This window comes from Micropterus dolomieu, linkage group LG04 (assembly GCF_021292245.1).
Source record: "Micropterus dolomieu isolate WLL.071019.BEF.003 ecotype Adirondacks linkage group LG04, ASM2129224v1, whole genome shotgun sequence".
NCBI classification, from domain to species: Eukaryota; Metazoa; Chordata; class Actinopteri; order Centrarchiformes; family Centrarchidae; genus Micropterus; species Micropterus dolomieu.
The window spans coordinates 28,205,145-28,214,990 of record NC_060153.1 but is presented as its reverse complement, the minus strand read 5'-3'; the positions used below and the strand labels follow the sequence as shown (position 1 = coordinate 28,214,990).

General features: G+C 38.8%; 1 protein-coding gene across 5 annotated transcripts in view; it reads right to left on the bottom strand.

Moving 5' to 3' along the window:
* Positions 1-9,846, bottom strand: part of LOC123970341 (endonuclease V-like) — a 76,136-nt gene that overhangs the window by 9,936 nt on the left and 56,354 nt on the right. For 2 of the 5 annotated variants that reach the window (XR_006824939.1, XR_006824940.1), the window contains exon 9: positions 6,179-6,302. The exons of 2 other annotated variants lie outside the window; for them this stretch is intronic. The gene's annotated coding sequence lies outside the window, so the exon portion shown is untranslated. Of the gene's footprint in view, positions 1-3,422; positions 3,487-6,178; positions 6,303-9,846 lie in introns of all 5 variants that reach the window. One more of the 5 variants, XR_006824938.1, reaches the window with a different exon arrangement.

Sequence of the window (9,846 nt, the reverse complement as noted above, 5' to 3'; positions counted from 1 at the left end):
CTGTAAGCATTGTTGTTCATGTAAAAAAAGTATTTGTTTCCTCCTGTGTTTTGTCTCCTTTTCTTTGTGGTTTTATTTCCCTCTAATACACTTTGATCTGCATTTGTATTAAATTGTGCTTTATAAATAAACTCCAGCTAGAATATGTCTTGATTTCATAATAAAGTTTGGTGTTAAACCTGCGCAGGTGAGTTTCAGATACTGGGTAGATAAGAGCCAACTTTTATTATGCAGTTCTGGAGGCTTGTGAAAGCAGAGAAAGAGATGAAAGGGTTGACCTTTGACTTTCAGCAGCCAGGTGCACCATCATCTCTGCTAACCTTGTCTGACCCGTGTGTCTGCGCTGCACAGCCAAGGCCAGCTCTGCTTTCTTTGGCCAGCCTCTGTCTAACTGTCTGTCAGACACACATCACAGCCACATGACAGAGAGCTCAGAGGGATTCAGGGAGGATCAGTGTGTCACTGAAAACTAATGCTTTATGTGCACCTTAAACTTACACATGGTTTTAGCAAGTAAACATTTTCACATTTTTCTTAAATACTTTAAATAGCTTTTCTTTTGAAAATGTTGTTTTGAAATACCATGTTCAAAAATATCTATCCATCCTTTGCTTTATCTGAGAGTGCGGCTGAAAGATTGACTTCACTTTGGTCAGAGGTGGAATACAAGTTACATTTACTCCATTACATGTGCTTCAGTAAATTTTTGGAGCAATTTTTATACGGCATACTTTTTACTCTTATGCCGGTCAAGGTGCTGAGGGGGCAATAAAACAACGGCATAACAAGGTTAGGGGAAAGAAGTAAGGTTAATATGCTGCACGACATTTAAGTTATTAAATATGGACACGTTATGTCATGGCTTGTGATTGTGGAGGTATTTTTAGTTCTGTTGGTGGGATTGTATGTGCTTGCATGTGTGTTTAATAACGTAAGCAGTCATATTTTTTTCTGCAAAATCATCCATGCAGGTGAACATCCATAAAACACACATAGCAACCTCTCCGTTTTTAAAAAAGCGGGATGCCACGGATGTAATGACAGAATTAACCAATTTTTAATATTTTACACTTAGGAACCCACACACCAGACGATTCAGTCACAAGTCACAAACACACATTTGCTGTTTATACTAAAAGATGTCTAAAAAGAAGAAGAGTGGCTGTTCCGTGGACTTGGGATCTCACAGAAACTCGCATGATCAAACCTGACTTCAGACGTGAACAAACACACCATCGGCTAGTTGCACTTGTGTGTCTGCACAAAAAAACAAACAAAAAAGGATAAAACTATGGATGAACCGATGATCTCATACTGTATACATTTTATAGCCCGAGCAAATACACAACATGTTGGTTTCTGATTAGAGGCACCCCGATTTTGAATCATAAATATAATGACATTTATAATTCAAACTCGGGGTGCCTCCGATCCAGTCGGCGACCTTAAGATTATGTCTTTAAAGACCTCACACTACAGGATCACCTATCATCTGTCTAAAGGAGTGGTCAGGATTCCACCAGAAGTTTGCCGGAACGTTAAGGATGGCTACCAAAAACACCTGGATTGAGGTGAAAATGGCCAAGGGACATTTAACCAAATATTAACATTGCTGAATGTATATTTTTAACCCAGTATATTTGGTCACATTTTTAGAAGACCCATAATAGATTCATGAAAGAACCAAAATTCATGACTTAAGTACTGTTTGTGCTGATTCCATCAAAGAAAAAAAAGAGTGAGATGGAAACTCAAATTGCAATGACATGCATGTTTTTGTTGTTGTTCTTGTTGTTGCTTTTTACAAGTGTATGTAAACTTTTGACCACAACTGTATAATGCTTCAAACACATATAGTCTTCCTCAGGTAAAGGTGAAGAAATAAACAAGCCTGACTTTTCCTTTAATCATCAGGTAAACATTTTCCCAATACTTAAGCTTATCCCTGCATTAGTAAATACATTACTGACATCCCTATTAGCCTCAGCTGTACTTGAGTTTTGTGCCAATTAAAAAATGTTAGCATGCCAATGCAATAATATGGTGGAAATGGTAAACATTACTGCTAAACATCAACAAGTTAAGATTGGCATTATAAGCAAAGTTCAGCCTCACAAAACCACTAGCATGGTTATAAGCATAGTCATATTTATTTATCTTATTGAATTGATTTTTTTATCTTTTATATGTTTATTGCAAATATATTAGACAAGGACCCTTTCACAGCAAAATTCAAGTTGCTAATAATAAAGGGAGGTTAAATTAATTCCACTATCCCTCATTAAGATGTCAATGCGATGGTGATTTGCATCGGTTTTAGTGTCTCACCTACGACTGATTTAATCTTTAAGAATCTATGCAAATCCTATTATGGATGAAGCCTTAAGAAAGAGAACATATGAGAAGCCTCTACAAATCCTCTCTTGTACCACCTGCACGCACAAACTGCAATCATAGCAACTGATCTGCAAAATCTTAATGCTTATTTGGGGAAGTTGGTGGACTGACTGCAGTCTTGATAGAGATCCCTAACACTCATTATGAAATATTAAGGCTGACCTACAGAACAATATTACATTTACGCTATCACTAAGCACAGTTAGTGTTCAGGGTAGCATAATTAGTTATTTTAAATGGCCTGTTTTGGTCAGAATACATATGTGAAGCCAACACACACAGAAGAGTGAACCACAAATAAGCACTGTACATTATACTGTACTGGCTTCAACAACAGCTGGCTTCTGGGTTTATTGATGTGCAAAAATAAATGTACACATGATGACACAACCATGGCCACACACACACACACACACACACACACACACACACTTACTGCAAATGCACGCATTCAGAAACATGTGCACACGAAATCCCATGAATCAGCACATTTCTAGACATCAGCAAGCCGGAAGCTCCTTAGCTATGCTGGTCAGGCTTCAGGCCTTACTAGTGCATATAACAAGAAAACACACACACACACACACACACACACACACACACACAGCTGTAAACATTAATGATATTTTCCCATTTCTTTTGCAGGCAAATGGGAAAGCAGTAGATCTTCTGGGGAGCTGAGCCCTTCACTGGTAATAATCGCCTTTACTGTACATTTCTCACTGCCAGAGAGATGAATCATGGTGGATGGTGTCACTGTATGTGAGAGAGGGAAGGGGGCCCTGATGTGCTGTGCGATGGCCTTTATGGTCCTTGGGTATGTGCGTGTCGCCTTGTGTGTGTGTATGTGTGGATTCAGGGGTGCAGAGAGAGGCCAAGGATCTTGTCCAGATATTGTAAGGAGACCATAAGTGCAGAGCTATTTTCACTGATGAGGCTGGATTCACAGAGCTTTATGTATAACTACAAAGTGAAGGAAAATCACAAAAACATACCACTAAATTTGCTTGAGAGCTTTTACTCACCTTTTCATATATTGTACTTTTTTTATTAAGGAGGCACAGAGAGACTGCCAGAGTGGTCAGATGTCTGTGAAAACAATTATAATGAACTTAAATAAAAATCAAATGGATACAGTAAATACTTCATATAGACTTCAAGTATCTTGCTGTCTGCTCAAATAATAACCTTGATATTATTGTATGTTTTGGTGTCTTTGGTATTTTTGTGGTTTCTACCACCCACACACCCTATGCAAAAATTAGGAACAATAGTATTAAATATCTGGAAAAAGAAGCAGTCTGAACTGCTTAAAGTCCTAAATCTTCATATTTTCATGAAATTAAACTCTGTTTTTGATATTATGGTTAGCATTTTTTAGCAATATCAATTCAATGGTATATGGTTAGGATTAATACCTTCAATGTCTTTACTTTCTGTAATTACCACACTAATTGGGGGTGGTAGGGTCAATTTTTTCTGCACTAGATTCAAATAGTCGCAAGTGCAATATATTCACAGAAAAAAAATGCAGCATGTAATCCAGCATCACCGTTTTAAATTTTAATCTCCTTGATTACAGCATCTCTGTTTACTATCCACTGTTCATTTGAAGAGTAACAAAGTGTGGCTTTTAATGAGAAGCAGTCCCAGGTAGTATTCTGCAAAGTGGTTAGCAGTGACTGCAATGGTTCATCAAAAATGTGTGTACAAATAAAGACTCAAAACAGAGGGGAAACAGCTAGCCTGCTGTGTCAAAAGTAACAAAATCAAACTTCTCCAAAAATCAAAATATCGCTCTTTAAAGAAATATTGAAAAGTCCCAAATAAAGATGCATATGTTTATATGCCTTATATTAGATTTATTAAATGACCAATTTTGATTCCATCCGTCCAATGTCGTCCTGCGTACAGGGTCGCAGGGGGCTGGAGCCAGTGCCAGCTTACATCAAAAGGCGGGGTACACCAGGTCGCCAGTCCATCGCAGGGCCACACATAAACAAACAACCACTCACACCTAAGGACAATTTAGAGCCATCAATTAATTAACCTAGTCCGCATGTCTGGAGGAAGCCGGAGCACCCGGAGAGAACCCACGCAAGCACAGGGAGAACATGCAAACTCCACATAGAAGGGCAACTGGGGTTTGAACACACAACCTTCTTGCTGTGAGGCAACAGTGCTAACCACTGCATCACCACGCCGCCCTCAATTTGGATTCCTGGGGATTGAAACTCTAAACTTCTCCATAGAGATCAATATTCCTTCTCAATCAGCATTATTATTGTTGGTTTCTTACTCCTATTGCATTTCATATGAACAGAATTTAAACTACATGGGACATTCATAAAATTGTGCAAAAGTGTGCAAACCAAATTGTGCCACCAGGCTCATTTGTACTGGGGGTTTAAATACAATGTATGTGTCCTGCAAAGTGTGTTTGTGTGCAGATCAATCTCGGCGCCATTTGTTAGTCTAAATTGGTGGATTCATATAAACCTGTTAAAAATGTGCACACACACACCAAGGTTTGGCCTCGAGGTCTTTCCATTTCCCACAAATCAAAAATCTTTCCAACTTTATCAAAGTTCACTATTTTTTATTCAACCTTTATTCACCCTCACTAACTCATACTGAGTTACTTCTGCACTCAATATTCTTTCATGGCTTCATCTGAGAGCAGTCTAATGAAACAGAATCTCATCAAAATGAAAAATAAATATGGTTTGGTCCCGTGTTCACACTTTTTCATAGTTGTTTCATAATTGGAACAGCATTAGCATATTAGTCTTACTTTCCCCACAACTACATTAAACAAGACATTGTTGTTTAAATCATGAATTAAAAGAGAAAGAGTGTGAAAAAACTCATGATTAGTCATGCTTTTGAAATAACTATGGATGCAGATTAAAGTGAGGGGACTACTGAGACGTCAACCATGATAAAATGGAATTTACAATATACGAGATGATGCAGTATCAAGGTCTCAGACCTACACTGATTTTAGCAGTGACCTGACTCATGAGGACATGGCAGTGTGACAGAGACGCCTGCCATCAAGCCAGTCCCCAGGAGTTGCTTGCTACCTACGCAAACCGCTGACCGACTTATGGACAGAAAAAAAAAAACTCCAAAATTTATAGCCAACATCTGCGGTGTGGTGACAGGTCGCAAGTCAAGATGAGAGGGTGAGTTTTTAAGAACTTGGACCTTCATGATTCTAAATGACATCCACGGCATACTTTATAGGATGTGAAACTTTTGCCTTTAATTTATGCCAGATACTTAGTAGCAGAAATACTAGTGGTAGCAGTAGATATAAGTACTGTACATTCATTCAAGTAATGAAGTACAACAGTAGGCATGCTTAACCTGAGCATTTACATTTTATGCTATTTCATACTTCCACTACATTAATCTGACAGCTATAGTTACATTGCATTTTACATCAAAACATATGATCTGCTTAGAAAATATTATCTTTGTTTTATCCAAAAGAATGTAAATTAATTAAATTAGCTCTACCTTGACCAGCTACAATAATACTAATTCTGCTTATACACCCATTTGCCAGTTTATATGGTACACCCAGCCCTGCAATAAATCTTACCTTCACGAAGTTTAGAATGTTTTTATTTTGTTAAAATTATTTTAGAGAGGTGCTGATTCAAATGTATAGTCAAATGTATGGAGGCTACAGTTTGTGGTGCTGTTGAACTGTATTGCGTACTGTGAGCTATTTGTATATGTATTCTAGCCTCATTGATATAAAACCTCTCACCTTGCTGCAGTGATGTACAGGTGTACACCAGGGTGTGTCAGTACACCATGACATCACAACTTGTGCAGTGACACTGGATGTGGTGCAACGAGCTGGAAACTTTCAACCAGAGAGGACAGTGAATCTGAATCAAAAGAAGAATCAGAATCAGAAGGAGCTTTATTGCCAAGCAGTGTTTTACACATACAAGGAATTTGCTTTGGTGTTAAGGTGCTACACGCAGACAGACATACAGCTGACATAGATGGATGGAGATGGATACTAATAAACAAATGCAAGTTATATAAGAATAACAGAAGAATAGAGAAAAATAATACTACTGACAATATAAAAAAATAAAAATAATAATAAAAATAAAAATAACAATGGAACAATAAAAATGTACAACAACAAATATGTGCAATGTGCCAGGTTCGTGCATGATATGACATGAAGCTGCAGACGGGTAGAAACTGTTGTGGCGAGAGGTTTTGGTCGTGATGGACCGCAGCCTCCTGCCAGAGGGAAGAGTCTGAAACAGTTTGTGGCCGGGATGGGAGGGGTCAGCTGCAATCTTTCCTGCTCGCCTCAGAGTCCTGGAGGCCTTGTCCCTGGCAGTGGCAGCAGCGTACCAGATGGTGATGGAGGAGGTGAGGATGGACTCTGTCTTTGGCAGGCTGAACTTCTTCAGTTGCTGCAGGAAGTACATCCTCTGCTGGGCCTTCTTGGTGAGGGAGCTGATGTTCAGCTCCCACTTGATGTCCTGGGAGATGATGGTACCCAGGAAGCGGAAGGAGTCCACAGTGGCGACTGGGGAGTCACTCAGGATGATGGGGGAGGGTGGGGCCGGGCTCTTCCTGAAGTCCACGACCATATCCACCAGATAGTCGATCTCCCACCTGTAGGCAGACTCATCCCCACCAAAGATGAGCCCAATGAGGGTGGTGTCGTCCACAAACTTCAGGAGCCTGACAGACTGGTGACTGGAGGTGCAGGTGTTGGTGTACAAATACTGCTTTATAGCCTTCTGACAAGACTTATCCCCATAGCGGATAATTTCACATTGTGGTACGGCTATTTTTACTTAAACAAGGGATCTAAATACTGTAGCAGTAGTATAAACTCTACAAGGAGTAGCAGTAGGGGTAGAGGTACTGTAGCAGATGCTATTGTAGCAGCTTTAGCATTGACAGTAGCAGAAGCAATATTATTAGTGGTGGCAGGAGATTCAGAAGTACTTGTAAGTGTAGTGGCAATAATGGATGTAGCTGTAGTAAAAGCAGAAGCAGAAGTAACCGCAGTAGTGGTAGTTTCAATAAAAGTAGTATGAATATGAGATGGTAGTAGTAGTAGTTTTTATAGCCACATATCTCAGTGTTCCCCTTACTTTCTGTCTGACACTATACAATGTTACATGTCAGAAGTTCAATTAAAGGGTACAATGTGTAAGAAATGCAAGAATATTAGTTTAAAACAATTAAAAAATATTATTATATATATTAAAAAAGTATTGCAGAGATATCTACTGAAGTTAAGATGCTAATGAGCTAGGCCTGGCACGGACTGTCTCTTACAGTTTGCTTTAGTACATTTCTCAGATCAGATCAGAACTGAAATTCTCAAAACTACTTGTTCAACCTCCACATCATCTCGTCACTTGTGCACATCATTAAAGCAATTTCTCATTGTTCTGAACAAATTGCAAATGCTTTGACACATTGAAGCAAATGCTTATGTACAACTATCTGCTGTTTCCTACATTATCAATTGCTTATGTCACGTTGATCACAATGAATTATACCGGTACTCTGTTGAATAGTCTTACCCCCCAAAATATCAAGGCACAAGTTCATTGCATAAGTCACTACGTGCAAAATGGCTGAACACGTTGTCAAAATCAAAGTTAAATAAAGACAAACTTCATGATCGTTCTTCACATTCACAGATATAGATAGAGACATTTCTAATTTTGTAATTTCTTCAGTTGTGCTATGCAGTGCTGTAAAACAGTCCTTTCTTTTTCTTTTCTGCATCACATTTTTTTTAAAATTACAGTACGAACAGTAAAAACGTAACTGTGAATCCCGTTCAATCTCTTGCAATGCCTAACTTTAAACTGTTGAAAATGATATGACTGATTGAAAAATGTGCATTTTCAATCATTGTCATCAAAATTTTAGCCATAGTTTACATCAGCCTTATTGATAACATTTTGACTATCTTGTTCATAAACAATGACACAAGGACTTGTCATTCTGATGGCACTGACATGTTCAATGACCTAAATATTTATTTTGAGAGATAGACTATTGGCTTTTGCAGGTAATCCACTGTGTTGTGCTGTTTTTTCGACATGTTTCGAGAAATGCACTTACTGTTTTGCAAATGTTAAGAATGATTCGAGAAATGCACCAAAGGGAGTGAGAAAAACTGTAATAACAGTTTGCACCTCAAACGGCTATAGTCTGTTGCAACAGCTCAGGCCTCCCCCTCCCAGCTGAGAGATGTGTGCGAGTCCAAAAATAAACAAATTAAAATGTCAAGAAAGGAAATATACTTATCTTCCTTCTGCTGTGCCCAGTTCCTTTGCCCGCTCGCCTGGCTCCAGTTCTGGTTCCCTTTCCAGACTCTAAGCTAATAGGAACGCTAACTTAGCTAACTGGGCTAACTGTGTTATTATTTTATTATTATTATTTATAGTGTTTTCCCCATGTGTTTCCCCCATGTTTTCAATGGTAGTATTACTATTATTAGTATTATTAATATTATTAGAAGCATTAGTAATTGACAGGTAGTAGTAGTTAAAAAGAGCAATAGCAGCAGAGGATGTAGTAGAATCCATACATTTCAAAGAAAGTATTTCATTTAAGATATAGTACATCATTTATTACTACACACCAAACTCAGCAGCAGAGACTGAAAAACAGTTTCTGGCAGTGTTAACATCAACAGCTTGCCTGCTGAAGCCCACTGGATCCTTCCCCAAAAGGAATAATTTGAAAAAATTAAGTATAGCCCTCTCTTCAACCAGTGGAAGTGAAAATGAAGGAAGGAGGAAGGAGGAAATGAGGGAAGGTGTACTATGACACATTGTTATGTCATAATTTGCGGGTTCACATTTGACTGTCCTGTTAAAAACAACAAGAGCACCCCAACTAATCAGGAATTCTTAGCAGAGAGAATCAGTGAACAGTGAGAAGTTGGGTCTCTGTTGCCTCTTGTCTGTCTGTCTGTCTCTCCTTGGTTTCTGCTCTCAAGTAGCTGCATAACAATAGCCGACAATAGCTTTGCAGAGATGCCCTCTAATACTGAATTCTGACTGGGTCAGTGCGATACGATTCACTGCCATGTCTAACAGTTGTGCACTGCTGAGAGAAGGTGATGGAGGGAGGAAGAGTTAGAGAAACTGCCAGGGTGGGAGAGATGAGAAAGAGGGAGCTAAAAGCATGTAAAGACAAAAAAAGCAAGGTGTGATGACAAAGTGGACAAAGGTGGAGTAAGAGAGCAAAATGAAGAAACAGTAAAGAGATGTACAGAAGGAGAAAAGGCGGAGGGGGGAGAGGTAAGACAGAAATGAGACATCTGAAAAGAGAAAGACAGGATATTTGAAGCTGACATTAAAACTCAAGCTTTATAAGGCTGCTGAGCCTTGACACTGAAGGCAAGGTTGAAGAGGAGAAGAGATGAAG